Raw genomic sequence first — 19232 nt, forward strand, 5'->3', positions numbered from 1 at the left:
ACAGATGCCTTATTCCAGGCTGTTGTGTCTGTTGCTATTGTGGCCCTTCACACACACATATGGGTGCTCTGTCAAATTGCTCCCCTCCCTTTGACTGCCCAACCAAGCATTTTGATATTGAGCCTTGTGGGTTGAAGAGAAATGAAAAACGTCCTCGGGTGTAGCACCCAGTGTAAATCTTGCTTCTCCAGACATTTACTCTAGCTTTCCAAAAAAATTCCAAGCTTGTTCTTTTATCTTCCTTGCATATTAGATAAGACTAATAGGAAAATCATGTAAAAGATAAGAGACTTAAGAGATTTGCAAGGTTATAAAGCTTAAAGTACTTTTAGTTAGCTCTTCCTAAAAGCCCTGAGGGTCAAAGAGACCTCTGTTCAAATCAGGACTCCCATACGAAGCAGCTGTGTGAGGGTTGGCAAGTGCTGTTAACAACCTTTGGCTTGTTAACATTCATACTTACCTGGCAGAACCGTTAGAAGGTATTTAATGAGGTAATGCAAGAAAAACACCCAGTATAAAGTAATAGCATTTGCTAACATTGTGTTGTAGCAGGCCTGACATTCGCAAGCTTGGCAGACAAGTAAAAGAAGCAAGTTTCATAATTTTTTTTTTTTTTTTTTTACAAATATTGTCCGAAGGGATACAATTTGCTTGAATTTAGGAAATCAGAAAACCATCTCCAGTATTATCTGACATTTCTGGACTCCTGGTTCTTAACTTGAGCTTTAGTCTTCATTAAATTGCTGAAGTGTGTCTGTTTTCAATAATATTTATTGCTTTTTTTCCTACTTATAAAAACAGAACAGGGCCTCCCCAATGGCGCAGCGGTTGAGCGCTGGGTTGTGAAGCTGCCCGCGACCTCTGCGGCGCCGGTTCGATCCCCGGCTGCTCCCCGGCTGCTCCCCGGCCACCAGAGGAGGGTCCCACATGGCGCGCAGACCTCTCCTGCCGCCCGCTGCTCCCCTCAGCAGTGTGCTTCGGTCCTTCTGCCTGCTCTGCTCCCCGCTCTGGCTCTGGTGAATTCTCTCACCCTCCCGCGCTTCTGACTGTACCCAGTGCATGTATTAACAAAACAAACAAACAAATAAATAAATAAATAAATAAAACATGCCTCTATTTAAAAAAAAAAAAAAAACCAGAACATGCTCAGGTCATTTTGATTGACCTCATTACAAAAAATTTAGAAATGTTTGTTAACATTTTGAAGTAAGTCTATCTCATCTTTTAACTATGCATCATAAATGCATATGTACACACATACAAACTTGTATGTCCCCAGTATGTGTTTTTGTAAAAATGAAGTCTTGCTCCTTATGTAGTTATTTATATTTTTTATTTTTTCCACACCAATAAATATCTTCACCAATATGTTAATATATTTCATTGTGTAGATATATAGTGTTTATGATCTCCTATTAATGGATATCATGCTGGTATTTCTAAATTTTCTCTTATAAACAACCCAGTGAAGAATTCCCTCATAAATAACCTTGCTCATTTGTTTATTTAGGCTACATTTCCTCTGAGAAGTGAGATTGCTGAGTCAAAAGATATGTCTCCTTTAAGGACTTTGCTGTATATTGCCAAATTTCCTACAGAAATAGTACACCAATTATGTTTCATCAGCTCCTCTTGCCACTCTCAGGTCATCCCTAGGTATCATCGACTTACTCAGTAAATATTTATTGAACACTTACTAAAGGCACATCTCAGAGATGTTGCTGGTTTGGTTCCAGATCACCATAATAAAGCAAATGCCACAATAAAGTGAGTCACGTGAATTTCTTGGTTTTCAATTCCATATATATGTTTAAGCTGTGCTGTGCTGTAGTCTGTTAAGTGTGCAATGGCATTATGTCTAAAAAAATGTACAGATCTTAATTTTAAATATACTTTATTAATAAAAAAATGCTAACCATCAAATGAGCCTTCAGCAAGGTACAATCTTTTTGTTGGTGAAGGAAGCGTCTTGCCTCAATGTTGATGGCTGCTGACTGATCAAGGTGGTGGCTGCTGGGGGTTGGCGTATCTGTGGGAATTTCTTAAAATAAGACAATGAGGTTTGCTGCATCAATGTTGTCTTTCTTTCATGAACGATTTCTCTAGCATGCAATGCTATTTTAGGGCATTTTACCTGCGGTAGAACTTTTAAAATTGGAGTCTGTTGTCTCAAAGCTTGGCACTGCTTTATCAACTATATTTATATGATATTCTTAATTGTTGTCATTTCAACAGTGTTCATAGCCTCTTCACCGGGAGTAGATTTTATCTCAAGTAACGACTTTCTTTGCTCATCTGTAGGAAGCAATTCCTCATCAAGTTTTATTGTGAGACTGAGCAATTCAGTCACATTGTTTGGCTCCACTTCTAATTCTAGTTATCTATCACATCTGCAGATACTTCCACTGAGGATTTTGAACCCACTTAAAGTCATCCATGAGGGTTGAAGATTTTTATCTCCTCCCATGAATCACAAATTTTCTTACTGGCGTCTAGCATAGTGAATCCTTCCCAGAAAATTTTCAATTGACTTTGCCTGGATTCATCAGAGGACTCTCTCTGTGGCAGTTATAGCCATGTGAAATGTATTTCTTCAGTAAGACTTAAAAGTCAAAATTGCTCCTTAATTCATGGACTGCAGAATGGATGTCATATTAGCAGACTTGAAAGCAGCATTAATCTTGTATATCACCATCACAGCTCTTGGATGACCAGGTGCATTGTTAGTGAGCAGTAATATTTTGAAAGCAATCTTTTTTTTCTGAGCAGTAGGATTCAAGAATGGTGTAAAATATTCAGTAAGCCATGTTGTAAACAGATGTCATCCAGGTTGTATTCCATTTATAGAGCACAAGTAGGGTAGACTTGGCATAACTTAACGAGCCCTGGGATTTTTGGAATGGTATGTGAACATTGGATTTAACTTGAAGTCACCTGCTGCATTAGCCCCTAACAAAAGAGTCAATCAGTCCTTTGAAGGCAGACATTGACTTCTCCTTGATGGTATCTTCTACCAATACAAGTCTGTTTTGTTTGCATTGAAAATCTGTTGTTTAGAGAAGCCACCCTCATCAGTGCTTGCTACGGCTTCTCCATCAGCACTTGCTGCTTCACCTTGCACTTTTATGTTATAGAGATAACTTCTTTCCTGAAACCTCATGAACCATCTTCTGCTAGCTTCAGACTTTTCTTCTGCAGCCTTCAAAGAAGTGAAGAGAATTAAGATCTTACTGCGGATTAGGCTTTGGCTTGATGGAATGTTTTGGCTGTTTTTTGGAACTTCTGTCCAGATTACTAAAATTTTCTCTGTATCAGTGATAAGACTGGTTTGTTCTTTTTTTTCATTCATGTGTTTACTGGTAGCTTTAATTTCCCTCGAGAACTTTTCCTTTGCATTCATAACTTGGCTAACTGTTGCAAGAGGCCTAGCTTTTAGCCTGTCTTATTTACCATATGCCTTCTTCACTAAGTTTAATCATTTCTAGCTTTTGATTTAAAGTGAGAAATGTGCAACTCTTTCTTTCACTTGAACACTTAGAGGCCATTGTAGGGTTATTAATTGGTCTAATATCAATATTATGTGTCTCAGGGATAGGGAGACTCCATGAGAGGAGAGACAGGACAAGGATAAGTTAGTGAAGCAATTAGAACACACACAACATTTATTGATTGTGTTTACTGTCACATGTAGGTACATTTTGTGGTGCCCCAAAGCAATTATAATAGTAACATCAAAGATCACTGATTACAGATTACAATAACATAATAACATGAAAATTTGAAATAAGAGAATTACCAAAATGTGACACAGAGACACAAAATAAGCACATGCTATTGGAAAAAAATTGTCTATACACTTACTCAACACCTGGTTACCACAAACCTTCAATTGTATAAAATACAGTAGTGTAGAGTATAGTAAAACAAGGCATACCTGTATATACCGGGCACTTGTAAAGGCATGGAGAATACAATGGAGACGAAAGCAAGACCCTGCCTTCATGGAGCTTTCACATTAGTTAGGTGGTGATAAACAGTAACAGTCACATAAGTGTTATGTCTGCTAGGAAGGAAAAAAAAGTCCTTTTTATTCTTGTAATCTTTGCTGCTCTTGTACCCAAATTCTGTGAGATGTCATGGTTTTGATTTTTCTTTTTGGTTGCAATAAATTCTTTAAATAAATACGGAATACTTTCTCTGATGCTGGGGACCAGAGGTGAACAAGGTAACATTGGATTTATGTTCTAGTGTACAAATATAAGCAGTACACTTACTAACAAATATGTGAATGACATAGCAGTAACTTCTGTGAGACTGGAAATATTAGATTGTTTTCATAATCTAATAAACCAGATTTCCTTATGTGGTCTGCAAGGCCCTATATAACCTATCCCACCCATGCTTGTCTTTTCTGAGTCTGTCCTCCACTCATATTCCAGTCCCACTGGTCATTTGATTCCTCCAATAACTGCTCATTTCCATTTCCAATCAGCATATCCAGTACTAGCTGGATGGAGTGTCAAGCAGCCTGTGAAAAATGAACCTGTCTCAAACAAATGAGAAATATGTAAGGGGACAAAAGTGGAATCAGAGAGATCAGTCTGAGAGGTTGTTATGGTAATCCAGACCAGAGATAACTGTAGCTTGGACTAGAGTGGTTGTACAGGCTTGGAGACTAGGGGGATGTAGCAGAAATTTAGAAAGTAAAATCAATAGGTCCCGACAACTTGGATGTGAATAATGAGGGAAAGGAGGGAATCAAGAATGATGCCCTCCCACACTTGGTTTGTACTCAGACTGGGATGACTCCATTTTGATTTTTTGTATTAGCATATATACTATACAATGTATATAACATGCATACAATATACAATATATATAATATATGCAATGTTTGTGTTTGAATTGTGTGTTCTTGTCCTATTCAGGCATTACTTTTCTTACTAGTTTACAAGTTTTACTTACATATAAAGACTCTTGATGGGTTGAATTGGGTTCTAGCCCCCACCACAAAATGTTCCCTTATATGGAAATAGGGCCATTGCTGGTGTAATCAGTGAAGATTGGGTCATATGGGGTAGGGTGCATCCTTAATCCATTATGATTGGTGTCTTTATAAGAAGAGGATGTAAAGACAGGAAGAATACCATGTGGAAGCAAATAGGGGAGTTTCGCAGTTAGAATTCAAGGATTACTGGTGATGCCAGAAACAAAGAGAAAAGACATGGAATAGAGTCTTCCCTCGATCCTTACAGAGAGCCTGTAGTAATTTGTACTAGGAGTTTGTGCAACCCCTACTGTCCCACATGTCACATTTCTCCCCAAAGTTTTATTTCTTTTAGTTTTCTTTACAGAAGTTTTATATATTTTTTTTTAAGATTTCTTTTTATTTATTTATACAAGCACTGGGTACAGTCAGAAGCGTGGGAGGGTGAGAGAATTCACCAGAGCCAGAGCGGGGAGCAGAGCAGGCAGAAGGACCGAAGCACACTGCTGAGGGGAGCAGCGGGCGGCAGGAGAGGTCTGCGCACCATGTGGGACCCTCCTCCGGTGGCCGGGGAGCAGCCGGGGATCGAACCGGCGCAGCAGAGGCTGCGGGCAGCCTCACAACCCGGTGCTCAACCGCTGCGCCACCGGGGAGGCCCAGAAGTTTTATATTTTTATGCAGTCAAGTCTGTCACTCTTTCCCTTTATGATTTTTGTCTTTGTTGACATGCTTACAAAGATTTTTCTCCTCTTAATGAAAGTACAATTTAAATGATTCTCATTGGGATCTAATGATGAGAATATTGGGTTTTAGTTGAAATGACAAATATAGCCCAGGCAGCATCCCCCAGAAAGAAAATGGGAACCAACCAAGAGCCTTCAGATTTTTGACAATAGAAATGATCTTCTTATCACAGTCTATGACTAGGTACTTAGGGTATTTCTCCTTTTTGTACTGTCATATCTTCCTTTCCTTCTCGACGTAAAGGTTTAAGGTCTTCAGATTTGATTGTCAGGCTCCTGTTTGTAGCCAACTTCTTAGTCATCATCTTTATAGGAATCTGCAGGGGTGGGACAGCTTTTGGGCAGAAACACATTCTCAATGACTTTTGAGTGCAACTTTGTTTACTGTGTTCCCAGAGCGATGCTATGCTGTATTTATGGAAGATGTAACTATGGGAGGAGAGTGGCAATGGGTTAGAAGGGGCTCTTGTATCTTTGCTTTCAGTGCATCTATAATTATTTCATAATAAAATTTTTTTAGAGGGGGAAAAAATTAAAAGTGTACAGATTGGGAAAAAAAATAAAACCATCTGTTCTTAGATGTTATAATAGTCTATGTAGGAAAAAATACAAAAGAGTTGACCAAAAAAAAAAAAAAAAGACCTCCTGTAATTAATAGATGACAGTACCAAGATTGCAGGATCAGTTTACAAAAATCAATCATTTTTCCTAAATGCCAACAGTGAACAAGTGGAATTTGAAGTAAAAAAATTTTACTTAACTTGAAATTTAGAGCTAGTTACCTAGATTTTAATTTAGGAAGAGTTTAAAAATTACCATTTACATTACATCTTTAAAAATTTTGTACTTGGGGGCCTCCCCTGGTGGCACAGGTGGTTGAGCGCAGTGCTGTGAAGCTGTCCACAGCCTTTGCAGTGCAGGTTCAATCCTAGCCAGTCGGCGAGAATCCCACATGGTGCGGCAGACCTCTCCTGTCTCACCCACTGGTCGCCTCACCAGTGTATTTCAGTCAGTCTGACTGTTCTGTTCCCCACTCTGTCTTTGGTGAATCCTTTCACCCTCCCATGCATCTGGCCTATACCCCAGTTCTTGTATGCATGAATAAATAAATCTTTTAAAGTAAATAAAAATTTAGTACTTGGGTATAAATCTAACAATGTGTATAAGATCTACAGAAGGAAAATTGTAAAACTAATGAAAATTATCAGATAATTAAATAAAAGGAGAGATATTCCACGATCCTAGATAGGAAGCTCCAGTGTTGTCAAGATGTCTGTTATTATGAAATTGTCCTATATAGATTTGACACAGGCCCAATCAAAATCCTAGCAAGTTATTCTATGGGTATCAGTTAACTGATTCTAAAGAAGGGGCAAGAGTGAGAAAAGTGAACTCAATATTGAAGAAGAATAATGGGCATGCTACTACCCGACTTCAAAATTTACACCAAAGCTATAGTCATCTAGGTAGTGTGGTATTGGTGAAAGAATAGACAGATCAGTGGAATAGAATAGAAAGCCAAGAAATAGACATACATTAATGTAGTCAATTTATCTTTGACAACAGAGCAAAAGTAATACAAAGGGGCAAAGATCATCTTTTCAACAAATGGTGCTGGAATGACTGGACATTCACATGCCAAAAAAATTAAGCTAGACACAGACCTTAGACCCTTAACAAAAATTAACCCAAAGTTAGTCATAGATCTAAATGTGAAATGCAAAACTATACAATCCTAGGAAAAACCTACATGACTAGGTTTCATACTAGATGGTATTCAACATGATCCATAAAAAAAAAATCATTCCTAAACTGAACTTAATGAAAATTAAGAACTTCTGCTCCAGGGAAGACAAGCCACACACTTGGGCAGGGGGAGGGGGGAAATAGTTGCAAAAGACATATCTGATAAAAGACATTAAAAGTATACAAAGAACTCTTGAAAGTCAACAAGAAAATGAACTTTAACAGTGGGTAAAAGACTAAGCACCTTACCAAAGAAGACATAAAGATGGCAATATGAAAATATGCTCAACATCATACATCATTAGGGAATTACAAATTAAAACTGAGATACTACTACATATCCGTTAGAATAGCCAAAATCCAAAACACTGACACCAAATGCTGGCAAGAATGTGGAGCAACAGGAATTCTCATTCATTGCTAGCAGAATGCAAAAATGATATGGCCACTTTGGAAGACAATTGGCTGTTTTTTATAAAACTTAACATACTCTTGCCATATGATCCTGCAGTCATGTTCTTTGATTGGTATTGTAACAGGGTGGTCCCCAGGAAAGGGGGAGGTTCCCTGCCCCACCCAAGGGAGGGTGGAGCTGAGCAGGAAGAGGAGAAGCTGCAGAAGAGACTGAGGAAGGAAGGAAGCAGGATGGAGCCAGAAGGAGACCTGGAGGAGGCGCATGGAGCCTAGAGACATGTGAAGAAACTGTGCTTGTCTTTTGGTCGTGGACTGGGTGACACAGATGTGGGTGAGACCCATGGGGAGGTGACAATGGCAGCTTTTATCTTGATGTTGATTTTGCTCTTTTCCTTCCGGGCTTGTCTGGTTGTTTCTGACTCTTTTCTGTGGGTCCCCACTGGCAGGTGCTTTAGACTTGGGGCAGGCTTTGGGGCCTTGCTCTGGGCCAATCCCATATGGATGGACTTTTACCCACGAGGGGACGGGTAACTCTGGATGCTTCATTTAGAAACTAGACGCTGTGCCTTACCTGTATTGTTTCCTAGTTTTATTAAAGTTCCTTCCCATTAAAGTCTCAGATGTTTTGTGTTGATGCGGCGGATGGCAGAACCCATTTAGAATAGGCAGGTTTGCGGGGTTTGGGCTGCCCCTCTCCCTGTCCTATAACAGTATTAGTTCAGTTCCAAATAAATTGAAAACATATCTACATCAAAGCCTGTGTATTGGAAGCAATTAAGTTGTCCTTCAGAAAGTAATTGATAAATAGACTGATACATTCAGGCACTGGTCTATTATTGTCGCTGAAGAGAAATGAGCTGCCAAGTCATGAAAAGACATGGAGAAGAATTAAATGCATTATTTCTACATGAAAGGAGCCAGTCTAAAAAGACTGCTTACTCTAAGATTCCAACAATGTGACTTTCTGGAAAAGTCAAAACTCTGGAGACTGTAAAAAAGATCAGTGATTGCCTAGGGTGAGAAGGGAGGGCTGACTAGCAATAGTGTAAGTGAGCAAACCTGGTCTTTTGCTGCATCACAGAAAACCAAACTGAACCACAAGAGTGTCTTTTTCACAAAGGATTTTATTCAAAGTGATTACCAAGGGAGTTAGCAGGATTAGTACCTTAAAAACCAGCTCTGTGAATGGCTAGAGTGGTGTGATTATATGGCGGAGAAGAGGGAGGAATGTGAGGAAGTGCAGCAAGTAAAGGAAGTAAGAGACTTTGCATTCCCAGGTTTGAGGATGTGTGGGCAGTGTAGGTATTAAAGTCTCTGTGTTTAGCAGAGAATGTTTTTCAGGGCAACAGTCTGTCCTTGGTGTTATTATCAACCTCATAGAGGCACAGGGAATTTTGTTAGAGATGTAGCAATCAGTTTCCAAGGTTCCTGGGAATGCATTTGGAGAAAAATAACATTAGTTGTGAGGAAAAGTTAATGGCAGGGAGGGGATTAGAGAGAAGAGAGAACAAAGGGTTGTTAGAATTTAATTCTGCTTAGTTTTTTAATTCTTAGTAATCCAATGCTTAGTAATTTAATTTTGTTACTTTTCTTACAAGTTTAAGTCACAGGTTATGAGTCTGGGGGTGAACTACAAAACCACAGAGGATTGTTTAGGCAGTGAACTATTCTTTGTGATATTACAGTAGTAGATACATGTCTTTATACATTTGTCAAAACCTCTGGAATGTACAACCCCAGGAATGAATCCTCATGGACCTTGGGTGATGTGATGATAAATCATCGGCATACGTTCACTGATTGTGATAACTGTACAGAGCAGAGTGGAATGCTGGTAGTGGGGAGGGTGTATGTTGTGTGGTGAGGGTGTAAATGGAGACATTTATCTTTTAGGCAAATGTCAGCTTAATTTTGCTGTGAATCTAAAACTGCTCAAATACTACAGAACTATATACAGTGAAAATTAGGTTACTATTAATTCCTAGCTCATGTGTCCCAGTATTTTTTTTTATTCTTGTCAAGTATTTTTTTTAAGATTTATTTATTTATGCATACAAGAGCTGGGGTGCAGGCCAGAGGTGTGAGGGTGAGAGGATTCACCAGAGACAGAGTGGGGAACAGAACAGGCAGACTAACTGAAATACACTGCTGAGGGGAGCAGTGGGCTAGTCAGGTCTGCTGCGCCATGTGGGTAGCTCCCTGGCTGGCCGGGGATTGAACTTGTGCTACAAAGGCTTCAGTTAGCTTCATGGTGCTGTGCTTAACCCCTTGTGCCACCAGAGAGGCCCACATATTTTTTTAATTTAAGCTTTATGAGATATAAATAAAAGCATAATTGACATGTACATTATAGATAATGTACATTGTGGTGATTTAATTAATATACACTACATGTGAAAGGATCGCCCCACATCTAGTTAACAAAGTTTTTTAATCAAAGTTTCACATATTATAATTGAGCTTTAGTATCATTTTGTCACAAATCTAAAAATAAACATTTTAAATTAGAAGGTTAATTTAGGAAGACCTAGCCATTCCTACATAATTGTGTCTTTTTACCCAATAATGGAAAAATAGTACTTTAATATATTTAAATGTTTAGGGTTCTAAAGTAATTTGTTTATATTTCTTAAGTAAGTTGAAATTAATTAAGTAATTTGAAATTAAGTAATTTGAAATTAAGTAAGTTGAAATTTCTTAGGAAGTTTACCCCAAGGAGTTTTAAACTTTCTTTTATTAAAATATGTTTATTGAGAGGTATATCACACATATACACACAAAATGTTGTAAGAAACGGAGTAAATAAAGCTAAAGCCCATGCAACCATTTTGCCATTACTAAAAGGTATGTTTCTTGCATCAGTATAAGTTACATGCCCATGTCCTGCTACCCTACCTCTTCTCAACTACTCCCAGATTTTCATGGTAATCACTTGCTTTCTCTACAGTTTTACCACTTGTATGTATAATGTAAATAATATAGTTGACTTTTGCCTTTTATAAAAATTTTATGTGAATAGACTCTAATAAGAAAACTCTGATTCTCTGTTTTATTGCTTCTGACACCAAGTGTGTAGGTAGGATTTTTTTCTCCACACTAACCCTGCAACTCTGTGGACACCAACTGGGTACGTACAGTTTTTTTGAATTCTGACACTCCCTTCAGCTAGTGCAGAAACTCCTGAATAAAGAATTGCCCCCACTTCAGATGCCAGTCATAGGTAGTGGGTCCTCAAAATATCTACCTTCTGTTACACTTGACCACAAATTGAGTCTCCCAGAAACCTTGCCTAAGTTTGATTTTCTGTATAAATGAGTCATAGAACTGAGGTAAACTATTATTACCAGTTAATTATAAAGGATACAGATGAACAGCCAAATCCCTAGGGGAAGGTTCCAAATGCAGGAGCTTCTGTCCCCATAGAGTTTGGAGTGCTTGCACCCTCCTCGCACATGTATGCGTTCACTAACCTAGAAGTTTTCCAAACACCATTGTTGGGGATTTTTATGGAGGCTTCATGTCATGGGCATGATTAAATCATAAGCAAGTGGTGATAAGCTAAATCTCTAGTTCCTCTCCTTCCAAAGTTTGAGGGAATGGCTCTGAAAATTCTAACCCTTCCATAACATGGTGGCTTGTGTGGCAACTATCTCCAATCCTGCAGTCATCTAAGGCTTTTGGCCATTAGTCACATCACTAACACTCAGGAAATTACAAAGCTTTTAGGAGCTCTGTGCCAGGAGCCAGGGATAAAGACCGAATATATTTCTTATATCACAATATCACAAAAATCTTACTTTTACCCCAGTATTATATACTCATTATTGCATATGGATTTTTTTTTAATTTTTATTATTTTTTTACTTTACCATTTCAAAAAATCGCTTTAATGCTATCAAAAGATGATGTTCACATCAATCCTGTTTGCCTTCACACCACTGTCTTGAGCCTTCATTCCAGGCCACATAAACAAAGAGGGCCAGCACCACGTGGACGGCGACCACGGCCACGATAGCAGCATTAAAATAGCTGTCCCTATTGGACATCCCAAAGGCGCCTTCAAATACGTAGGATTTAGTTGTGAAATACAACCCAATAGGTACAGTGATCATTAAAGCCGTGAAGAACAGGAGCGTCTTCAGAGTAAATGCTAATGAACTTTCATTTCTGAAGTCGGGCGGCTGCAGGGCGTTCAGCGCCGCTTTATCCAGGCGCTACATAGCGTTGCCGGGCCGACAGCAGGTGCTCGGAGGCCGGAGGGGCTCTGGCGGCGCTGCGGCGACCCTGCATATGGATTTTATGAGTCATTTTCTCACTTGTCTTACAATTTTGTGGTGTTTTGATAAACAAATTTTAATATAGTCAGATGTTTTTAAGGTTGATACTTTGTATCTTATTCAAGAAATCATCCTTACACTGAGATTATAAAGATATATTCTCAGAGCCTCCCCGGTGGCAAGAGCGACAGGCTCCAGGGAGACCTACTAAAGGGAATGCCTGCCTGGACAAGATGTAGTTTGGCTTTTTACTAACAGCACTGTGGCAGGGCCAGGCTTTGGCCAGCAAGGGAGTTGGTGACTCTTGTTCTGGGAGGACCTCTAGTGGCTCAAGTGCAGATGCACAACATGCCTTCTCATACATTGAATTTATCACTAGCATTTTAAATCTCCAGGGGTGTGTCAGTTAGCATGTTAATGAAGACATTTGGATAAGGTTTTTCTCATCCACACATGTGTAGCCAACGTCTGTGCCCATCAGGGTCCAAGCTCTTTGGGGCTTCTTAAACCACAAGGTCTTCTGGTAGCTGAAAATCATTCTCCTTTGCTCTGACATATTTCTTCCTGCCCCATCTAACTCTCACTCAGTGCCCCCCTGAGAGAGATTTTACTCTTTATTCTAGAAGAGTTGGGGGTAGAGGTCTCTTCTACAACTACTTCCTACTGAGCATGGGTGTTATCTCTCCTTAACCTTTTTGAGTAGACATCTCTTGGAGCTTGGGACAAAAGGTGTAAGGATCTACTCCCAGAACTGGTTGTCACAGGGTTGCAATCCTTGTGGTTTATACCCTTATATTACAGGGTTTTTTTTTTTTTTTTTTTTTTGTCTCTCTTGGAGACAAAGAGAGCGAAGTAATTAAAGAGACAAGGGCCTAAGATTAAAAGAAGCCACTAACAGTGCCATCAGTTAAAGTTCCATCCTTCCCCTCCAGTCTTTAATACCACCTCCGACATAAATCAGATTTTCTTCTATGTATGGGTCTATTTGTGAACTGGCTTTCCTGTTTCATTTATGTTTTTATAGTGCCAGTACCTGTGTCCTTCAGCAGTATCTTGGCTATTCTCAGTCTTTTATGCTTCTGTTCGAATTTGTCATATTCCTCAATAAAACCTTTAAGATTTTAATTGAGACTGTACTGCACCTGTGTGTAATTAGGAGAGATCTGGTATATTTATGGCAGAGTATATCCTTGCATTTATGTAGACCAAACTTTAACATCCTTCAACATACTTTTTTTTCCCCCACAAAGGCCTCAAACGTGTCTCTGGAGAAATTTATTACAAGTTGCTGGTACTTTATTAATCAGGATAGGCTAGGTGATAATGGTATAACAATCCCTCTTAGTGGCCTAAAACAACAAAGGTTTATTTTCATTCACACCACATGTCCATTGCATGTGGGTGTGAAGGGTGTCTGCATATCATAGTCATATAGGGACACAGTCTTAACAGCTGCCACTATCTTGAACATTACCTTAAGATATATCTGAAGGGAAAAAGCTTTGTTTTATCTGCATTCAGAAATTAAAGGACTACATGAAGTGATGCATGTTACTTCCATTCACAATTTATTGGGCAGAATTAGTCACATGACCCTACCTAATCATGGGGTTCAGGTAGTACAATTCTGTCATGTACCAGGAAGGAAGAAATGAAAATGTTCTGGAATGTCACAAAAATAACTACATATATGAGAGAGAGAGAGAGAGAGTGTGTGTGTGTGTGTTGCTGTTTATGTTGTATGAATTACTTGTATGAATTTTGCCCTGGGGTGTGATTCCTACAGAATACAATGTGAATTACTTCCCCTGGAGTTGTGCAGCATAGGAATTATGCACCATGGTGGTAAGTTGAAAAATTTTAAAATGTAATTTTTATATCAATAATCATACTAAACTCTTATTTATTTATAGATTCTTTTCAGTTTTCCATGTAAGTAATTACATCATCCATGAGAAACAGTTTTATTCTTTCTTATCTTTATACTTTTTATGTCTTTTTATTATTCTGCACTGCACTTGAAATGCTGATACAAACTGGATAAAATTAGCAATAGTGGACAACTTTGTTGTGTTCCTAATTTTAAAGGGAGTGTTTTTAAGTGTTTTAGTATAACATTTGCCCTACATAATTTGTAGATAAATTTTATGGATTAAGGAAATTATCTATTTTTACTTTGTCTTTTTTTTCTTTTTAAGAATGGGTGTTGAATGTTTATAAATGCTTTGTTGACTTTTTGATTATCATATTTTCTTTCCATTGTAAATTGCTATAATTGATTTTTTAATAATGTTAAACTAGGCCTGATTCCTAGTATAAACTCATCTTGGTTATGTTAGATTTCGTTTAATTGTATTTTGTTTAGGATTTTTTACATCTATGTTCTTAATTGATACTGACTTCTAATAGTTCTTGTACTTTTACATTTTGGGTTATATTTATACTAACTCATAATATGAGCTGGAGGTATCCCCTCATTTTTCTTATCCTTTTAAGAAACTTGCATAAAATTAAAATCATTTTTTCTATAATTTTTAACAAAACTCTCCTTTTAAAATCACCTGGCTCTGGCATCCTTTTGAAGGAAAACATTGTAACAACTGTTTTCAGTTCTTTGTTGTTAAAGAACTATTTTTGATTTTCTGTTTCTTGAGTCAGTTTTATTTTATTATTTTTTAAAGATTTATTTATTTATGCATACAAGAACTGGGGTAGAGGCCAGAGGCATGGGGTGGTGAGAGGATTCACCAGAGGCAGAGTGAGGAGCAGAACAGGCAGATGGGACTGCTGAGGGGAGCAGCGGGCGAGACAGGAGAGGTCTACTGAGCCATGTGGGCACATCCCTGGCCAGGGATCGAACCTGTGCTGCAGTGGCTGCCGACAGCCTCTTAGGCTGAGTTTGAGTCAGTTTTAAAATGTCTTTTCATTATGGAAAATTTCACATGTGGGAAAAAATAGAATGAATTATGCAGTGATTCCCTGTGTACTCACCACTCAGTTGCTTCAGTCAGTTTTGCCAAGTTTTGTTTTTCCAGGAATTTACTCCATCTAAGTTCCCCTCATAATATTTTCTCATGTTTTTGCTTATTTTTCATTCTTGATCTTGGTTATTTGTGCCTTCTCTATATTTTCTTAGAGTCTTATAGAAAAGCAAATCTTTTACCATTGCTGTGCTCTTTTCTGCTGTGTTCTGTTTCTTTCATTTCTGCCCTTATTTTTCCTCTCTTCTGCGCTCTTTGGACATATTCTGTTCTTTTTTCTGTTGTCTATATGATGTGTGCTTTAATTTTTGTCTTATACTCTTCTTGGTAAATGTTAAGGCTCTAAATTTTCTTCTAAATATGTTTTTGTTGCATCCCACATGTTTTTGATACCTAGTATTTTTGGTGTTATTCAATACTAAAATTGTTCTAATTTCTGTCTTTGTTGACCTGTAAGTTATTTATTCATACTTCTTAATTTGCAGTTGTATGGAGTTTTCTTTACTTATTTTTGATAAGTAAAGTCTGAGTGATATCAGGCTTTTAACATAGGTATATGTATTTTGATTCCCAGTTGGTTAATTTTTATAAATGCATCATGTAACTGTAAACAACTGTTGAGTCCTTTTGATGAAGTTTGTTAAATGTGGGCCTCCCCGGTGGTGCAGCGGTTGAGCGCTGGGTTGCAAAGCTGCCTGCAGCTTCTGCAGCACCGGTTCAATCCCTGGCCGCCGGGCCCGCTGTTCCCCTCAGCAGTGTCCTTAGGTCCTTCTGCCTGTTCTGCTCCCCGCTCTGGCTCTGGTGAATTCTCTCACCCTCCCATGCTTCTGACTATACCCAGTGCTTGTGTAAATAGATAAATAAATCTTTAAAAAAAAAGTTTATTAAATTTGATTGTCTTCAGTAACCTTAATAATGTTTTTCTTTGCATAATCTATCAGCTGAGAAAGACATGTAAAAATTTCTCACAATGACTGAAATAATCCTTTTTCTCTTTGCATTTTTCTCTTTGTTTTATTGAGACTATACAATTAGGCACACTTTTTTAATTATTATATCTTGGTAAAATACATCTGTTTTGTACAGTGGACCTCTCTCTAGCAATGCTCTTTTCATTGAAGCCTCTTGTCTATATTAATGTAGCTACACTGGTTTTCTTTTAGTTTTTCCTTGTTATTTTTTCTCCCATGTTTTTACACTTATATGCCAATTCTAGCTTTTGTTGGGTTAGTTGATCAGAATATCTGGTTAGCCCCTTTCAATCAGAAATGGAACTCTTTGTTTCTATTTTTTTTAACTGGAGTTGATTTACTAATATTTTATGGAGGATACTTGCATTTATATTCACCAGTGAGATTGGGATGACCTCATTATTTATTAAAAATAATAGACCAACAATAACAACAAAAGAATATCAAAAAATAAACCAATATGAATTTGTAATATTTAGTCTTAGTGGTTTCTGAGAGGTATTTTATTTTAAAATTAATTATTTCTGTGGTTATTGATCTATTTAGCCTCTTATCATATCTTGAATAACTTTAGTAGTTTGTTATTTTCCATAATAATTTCTTTCATCTAGATGTTTCAACTGACTAGGATAAAAGTTTTATTAAAATCTTCACAAAAGATACGATGATAATTCCATTTTTGTTACTAGTGTTCTTCATTAAGACTTATTGGCGGGCCTCCCTGGTGGCGCAGCGGTTGAGTACTGGGTTGCGAAGCTGCCCGCAGCCTCTGCAGCACCGGTTCGATCCCCGGCAGCTCCCCGGCCACCAGAGGAGGGTCCCACATGGCGCGCAGACCTCTCCTGCCGCCCGCTGCTCCCCTCAGCAGTGTACTTCGGTCCTTCTGCCTGCTCTGCTCCCTGCTCTGGCTCTGGTGAATTCTCTCACCCTCCCACGCTTCCAACTGTACCCAGTGATTGTATAAATAAATAAATAAATCTTACCCCCCCCCCAAAAAAAAAAACTTTTTGGAGATTTGTCTATTTTATGGGTCTTTTCAAAGATGCAGTTTTTCTTTTGTTTGATTCTATTTGGTTTTGGTCTTTTAATAACATTTATTTCTCCCTTCATCTTTTTAAAGTTCCCTTCTCTACCTTCTTCCTCTACCTCTTTCCTTTCTCCCATCCTGCTCTTTGGTTTTGTTTGATTGGATTTTTTTACTGGTTTCTTAATGTGGGTGTTTCTTTAATTTATTTCTCATCTTTCTTAATAACAAAGACACTTAAGGTTACAAATCATTCTTTGTGAATAATTTGGAGACCAGCCATTGTTTTTTGGTCTGGTTTGGTTTTATGATTTTGATTTTTTTTATTCTTGACAGGTAATGTATTACTAGGATTCACAATTAAAAAGTATAAAAACATAGCTAGTGACATTTCTCTTGTCTTTCTCTGTCCTGGAATCATCCACCTGTTGCTGATGCTGCTTTTTCTTACCCTCTCTCTCTCCCGTGTCCCCTTAGTTGTCCTTCCTGAGATATTCTAATCATATATAAGCGGGTACATGTACATTCAATTACTTTTCCTTTTCGTGAAAAGTAACAGCATACTCAGTACAGTTATGTATCTTGTCTTTTCTTTGATATCTTGGACATTGCTTTGTATCTGTCATAAAATTTCCCCCACTTTTCTTTTTTAAATGCCTACCCAGTATTCCACTGTGTTTAATATCATAATTTGTTTAGTCAATCCCTATTGCTCATCCTGTAGATTTTGAAATGTAGTGAATTCATCATTAATTTCTAAATAGCTTATGATTTAGTTTTGAGTTCTTCTTTGACCCCAGAGTTACTTAGAAAATTGTTTTTCGGCCTCTCGGGTGGCTCAGCGGGTTGAGTGCCACACTGTGAAGCTGTCCACAGCCTCTGCAGCACGGGTTCGATTCCCGGCCAGCCAGGGAGAAACCCACATGGCGCTGCAGACCTCTCTTGCCTCGCCTGCTGCTCCTCTCAGCAGTGTCTTCAGTCAGTCTGCCTGTTCTGCTCCCCACTCTGTCTCTGGTGAGTTCTCTCACCCTCCAGCGCCTCTGACTGAACCCCCGTTCTTGTATAAATAAATAAATCTTTTTTTAAAAATCTGTTTTTCATTTCCAAGTAGATAATTCCTTCATTGCCATTGTCTAGTTTTCCTACATTGTTATCTGAAATGTAGTCTCTTTTGCATTTTAAAATTTTTTAAATGTTTCATGTATCCAACTCTATGCTTATTTTTTAAAGTTTGTAATGATAATTCATATCCCCTATAATATTTATGTATCTGTTAATTTTGAGAGATAAATAGTAATGTAAGCTTATATAACTACTATAGAAAATATTTGGTAATTTCTTAATTGTAGGTAATCATAAGGTACCTTAATTTAAGGGAATCATAAACAACATGACCCAACAATTGCATTCCTAGCGATAGGCCCATGAGAACTGAAATATGTTCACACAAAAACTTCAATGCAAATATTCATAGTATTGATGATGAATAATTGGAAATAATCCAAATGTCTGTCAGCTGATAGGTAAAGCATAGCAGTATCTCCATACAACAGAACCATAAAACAGAGTGAAATAGTAATATATGCTACAACATGGATAAATCTTGAAAACATCATGCTGAGTAAAAAAACCAGACACAAAAGGCCTTCATGTTTCATGATTTCATTTATATGATATATACAGAACAGGTAAATTCATAGAGGAACAGGACATCCAAGTCAGATAGATGGAGATTGATCTCGATATAATACTGATAATACCTAGTTAGAATAAGGTTCATGGATCTACTGTCCCATCCAGATTCCCAAAATCTGTAAATTAAACTAAACTCACTGCCCCTATAAACTAAACTCACTGCCTCTCTACTGCCGTACTCCTTCCTTAACTCCCATAATGAACTACAAGGTAAGAAAAAGCCTGCATGTAACCTTGCCCAAGGAAAAGGCTGCTAGTATCTTTAGGATAGAGAGCTTGAAACAGGGGATTCTTGATTTAGTCCCTGGTTCTAGTTTCCTTCCTCCTTGTGGCAAAGAGTCAGTGCTAGGTGGAGTGAAACTTGAAATCTCTCTATTGTGTTCACTCTTGTTGA

General features: G+C 38.0%; 1 protein-coding gene and 1 pseudogene across 2 annotated transcripts in view; one reads left to right on the forward strand and one right to left on the reverse strand.

Moving 5' to 3' along the window:
* The window catches only part of SIMC1 (SUMO interacting motifs containing 1), a 69414-nt gene that overhangs the window by 2264 nt on the left and 47918 nt on the right, over positions 1-19232 (forward strand). The gene's annotated exons all lie outside the window — the stretch shown is intronic.
* On the reverse strand, positions 11750-12110 carry LOC119236648 (vacuolar ATPase assembly integral membrane protein VMA21-like; annotated as a pseudogene).

This window comes from Talpa occidentalis, unplaced genomic scaffold, assembly GCF_014898055.3.
Source record: "Talpa occidentalis isolate TD23 unplaced genomic scaffold, MPIMG_talOcc4v2.1 talOcc4.9, whole genome shotgun sequence".
Taxonomy (NCBI): domain Eukaryota; kingdom Metazoa; phylum Chordata; class Mammalia; order Eulipotyphla; family Talpidae; genus Talpa; species Talpa occidentalis.